The sequence below is a fragment of the Heterodontus francisci genome, chromosome 2 (genome assembly GCF_036365525.1).
Source record: "Heterodontus francisci isolate sHetFra1 chromosome 2, sHetFra1.hap1, whole genome shotgun sequence".
Lineage (NCBI taxonomy): Eukaryota > Metazoa > Chordata > Chondrichthyes > Heterodontiformes > Heterodontidae > Heterodontus > Heterodontus francisci.
Genome location: NC_090372.1, coordinates 64,143,034 through 64,147,513, shown reverse-complemented (window position 1 = coordinate 64,147,513; position 4,480 = coordinate 64,143,034). Strand labels below are relative to the sequence as shown.

Below are 4,480 nucleotides of genomic sequence, written 5' to 3'. Positions count from 1 at the left end.
TACATCCACCACCGGAACATGGGGGTTGTAGAGGTGAATCGTCACCACCCGGTCCCATTGTGATGGAAGCGTGAAGAGCGACTCTGCTGTGAGGATCGACAGTGGCGCCCGGTCCCCTTTCTCCTTGAACGCCTCAGGAACTTGATGCATCCTGCCACATTCTTGAACGTCACGTTGAAGTATCCACTGCTGGGGAAATCCTGCAGGCAGAAGATGTCCGTAGCTTGAAATCCACAGCAATTGATGAGGATTTTCCTGATGAAGAAGGTGCCATCATCTCCTTCCTTGTCCTTCACGACCACCCGAACGGTGTTCCGCACTCCCTGGCCTGAAGCTCGAAGATTGGTTATAGCCATTTTACTCAAAGCCTACCCAGGATCAAACGGCAATGATCATGGTCTCTTCTCTGCCAAGTAAGCACTGATAAGAACAGATACTACACTTGATCTTAGCCAAAAGGCCGAGAAGCGCAACCCAGCATGTTCATCCTGTCCCAATAGGTATTTCTGGTATCATCCTTGTGAAACTTTTTTGCAACCTCTCCAGTGCCTCTGTATCCTTTTTATGATATGGTGACTAGAACTGCACACAGTACTTCAAGTGTGGTCTAATCGTGGTTTGATGAAAGGTTAGCACAATTTCTCTATTTTACAATTCTATCCCTCGGGAAATAAGCCCTGGTGCTTGGTTTGCTTTTCTTGCGGCCTTATTAACTTGCCATGTTACTTTTAGTGATCTATGTATTTGTACTCTCAGATTCTTTGCTCCTCTACCCCACTTAGATTCTTATTTTTCAAGTAACGTGTGACCTCCTTATTCTTCTTGCCAAAATATAAGACCTCACACTTATCTATGTTGAAATTCATTGGTCAATTATATCTCCATTCTTCATGTTTATTAATGTCTCCTTGTAATTTGTTGCAATCCTCCTCAGTATTGGCTATCATCCAATTTGGTGTCATCAGCAGATTTAAAAATTATGATTTTGATTCCAAAGCCTAAATCCTTAAGATAAATTGTGAGCAACAGTGGTCCCAGTGATCCTTGTGGTGCTCCACTTTCCACCTTCTTCCACTCTGAAGAGCCACCCTTTACCCCTATTCTCTGTTTTCTGTCTTGTAGCCATCTTGCTATCCATTATGTTTGTCCCCTGAATCCATCTATTATGTGGCACTTTATCAAAGGGCTTTTTGAAACCTAGATAAATTATATCTACTTGTGTACTCTCTCTGTTACCTCTTCAGAGATGTCAATGAGGTTGGTTATACAAGATTTTCTCTTTTGAAATCCATGCTGACAATTAATTATTATATCTTTGATTTCTAGATGATTTTCCATTTTCTTCTTTGGATGTGATTCCATTACTTTTCCACTATCGATGTTGAACTGACTGGTTTATAGTTCCCTGATATGTTCTATTTCCCTTGTTAATTATAGGTATAATCTTAGTTATCCACCAAACTTCTGGCACTATACCTTTTTTTTAACAAATTATTAAATATGTGTATAGTGACTTATTTTGTCTCTAGATTCTTTTGGAATGCACGGATGCAATCTGTCCGAAATAGCAGTTTCATCCTGTTTGAGTTTTATTAGTTTGTTTATTATTTCCCCTCTTATTTTAAATCCAGTTATATCATTTCTAATATCCACCTGATCTGCTTCCCTTGAAGTGGACTCCTGTGTAGAGTGTAGCTCGAGAGCTCAACTGATTTAAAGTGTGATATATATGTTGGAGCATTTAATTTGTGGAGGCAGCTCTTCTGGTGCAAAGCCTAACTCAATGAGAGCATGGATCAAGGAGTTGGGCATAGGAATCAACTCTTAGCTTTGGATCAGAAGGTTGTGGGTTTACACCTCACATCAGAGCTTTAGCTCATAATTCAGGCCAATGTTCCTATGCAGCACTGTGGGAGTGCTACATTGTCAGAAATGCTGTTGTTTAGATGAGCTGTTAGATCTGAATTTTGTTTGGACATTCTGGCGTTAATGATCCCACGCCTGACAATAGGAGAAGTAGGAACTTCTGTTCTGGCAAAGTATTTTCCTCAATCAATACCATCAAAAAACAGATTAACTGGTTCAATAGCAAATTACTGTAGATATTCTGAAGAAAACCTGGAACATTTACAGTTTCTTTCTCCAAAGATGCTGCCTGACCTGTTGAGTATGTCCAACATTTTCTGTTTCAGTTTCAAATTAACTGGGCATTTCTCTCAAGGACATTGCTAGGGCAATACTGCTGCTTATCTTTAAATAACAGTTTCTGCACTTCAAAAGTAATTGATTTCCAAAATAGTGTATAATAAATAAGAATTCTGTTTTCCAGTTAAACAATGCAAATTATAATTTTGAAATGCTATTTGTAACTCAGTATGTGAAGCTCTTTCAGACATTTCATTGCGATAAGGCACTATATAAATGCAAGTATTGTTTTTACAAACATCCTGTGTTGAATTTTGCTCGCCCTCCGACTTTGGGGGGTCGTGGCTGGAGCGCTCGGAAAATTCTTCCGGGAGAGGCCCGCCACGACCCCCGATGGCGAGAATGCCCCGCCGCATTTTACTGGTAGCGAGGCCTCAGTGCAGCACACCCACCCCCCCAAACCTCGCCGCTCGGCAGTGGGGCCTTCATTTTAATATTAAAATTAAATAATACAAATGCAAATTAACTTACCTTGTCCTGGCGGCTGTCTCATGCCAATATTCCAGCTGCTGGCCTGAACTCCCGTGCCTTCGAAATTCCGTTCGGAGTTCAGAGGCAGCGGGGAGGAGTGAAATTATCAGGGCGGTTGGGGGGGGAGTGGGGGAAATTGTTTCCATTGGCTGAGGGGATGGTGGGAAGGGGTTGAAGGGCAAAGATTATGAAGTTTGGGGGTGAAAGGTCAGAACCAGCAAAAATGGTTCTTCGGGGGATGAAGGAGATAAATATACTGTTTGATCATTGGTGGGGGTGGCGGGTGGAAGAGAGGCTTTGATGTTCAATTAACAGTTTTTATTAAAAGTAAAAGTGCTGTGCACTTTAAAAATTTAAATTGCTGGTGAAGACTTGAGCCCTTTAAAAATAGCACCGATGTTTGCGCGGAGGCACTAGATGCCATTGCCGGGCACAGAGGGGCCGCCCCTTCTACGTCATCAGGGGCGGTTGTTCCGCCCCCTCCATTTAAATGAGCCCAGTGCAATACATCGCGGGAGCTCAGTGACGGCCGCTCCACGTGGATGGACCCTCGATTTCAAAGCGCGCTGCCGCGATTTGCGGCACGCTAGTAAAATTCAGGCCCCTGAATTTATCGTGGATATTAAATATATGGGGCTAGAATTTAACTTCTTTCTTTCAGTTTTTCCCCCAGATTCCGGCGCAATCAGCTGAACCAGCCCAAAAGATCGGGGAATTTTAAATGTGTGTTATGTCTATGTTCTATGTTCTATGTCTCAAACCTCTTTAAGGTTTTCCATGATCTCATACGCTAGTTTCAGATACATTTTACCCATATCAGGTCCGCCGCCGAAACTGGCCACGTCCCCAGGTTGACATTGAGGGCTGGATTTTAAGAACCCGCCCAAAAATTGGCAGCCCTCTCACCCGGGCCACATGCCAAATAGACTCTGCTATCTTAAGCGCAGCGGCTCATTTAAATAACCGGGGTGGCCCACCACCCACCCCCTCCCCCCCCACCAATTCTCATGCCTGTGCACGGACACTGGCACCATTTTTAAAGGGTAGCCAGCCCTGCCGGCATATTTAAATTTTTAAAGAAAGATCCCCCTAAAACTAAATAAATAAATTTCTTATGCCCCATTTCCACCTCCACCAATAACAATTACAATAACTATTTGCCCTTCCCCCCAAAAAACACTTACCTTTTACATCTGACCTTTCCCCAACAAACTACGCAACGTTTAAGGTTCATCCCTTCCCACCATCCCCTGTACCCATTACGTATATTTGACCCCATCCCTCCCCGTCCTGCACTGACAAACATACCTCCTCCCCACTCCCCACCAATGTGGTGCCTCGTTTCCCCGGATCGGGATCTGAAGGCACAGGAGTGCCGGCCACTGCGTCGAAGATCGCGGCAGGCTCTCAAGATCTCAAGTAAGTGTATTTAAATTTATTAATTTCATTGATTTACGTATTTAAGTTGTGGTCCCATTGGCCAGCGGCAAGGTGGGGGGGCCGCCATGGAGCCTCACCGCCAATGGGAGGATCGGGCCGGACCCTACTACGTCAAGGTCCATGATGGACCTCATCTGGAGCCTCATCAGACACGCCCCTGCCACTAATCATGACGTCAAGGGCTTCTTAAAATCCAGCCCTGTGAGTTTCCACTGATTCCACTGGTTACGAAAAGCTCTTCAAATTGCACTCATTTTCTTAGGTGCACAGGCACTAGTAGGAATGTTTTAAAAGCTTTTATGCAGCAAATTACATTTAATTTAGTAAGAAGCTGACCAGTGTACACCAATATAGTTTTTTAAAG

General features: G+C 43.7%; 1 pseudogene; it reads right to left on the bottom strand.

The window, feature by feature from the left end:
- Window positions 1-337: 337 nt before the first annotated feature.
- LOC137351962 (U2 spliceosomal RNA) lies at window positions 338-472 on the bottom strand (annotated as a pseudogene).
- Between the last annotated feature and the right edge of the window lie 4,008 nt (window positions 473-4,480).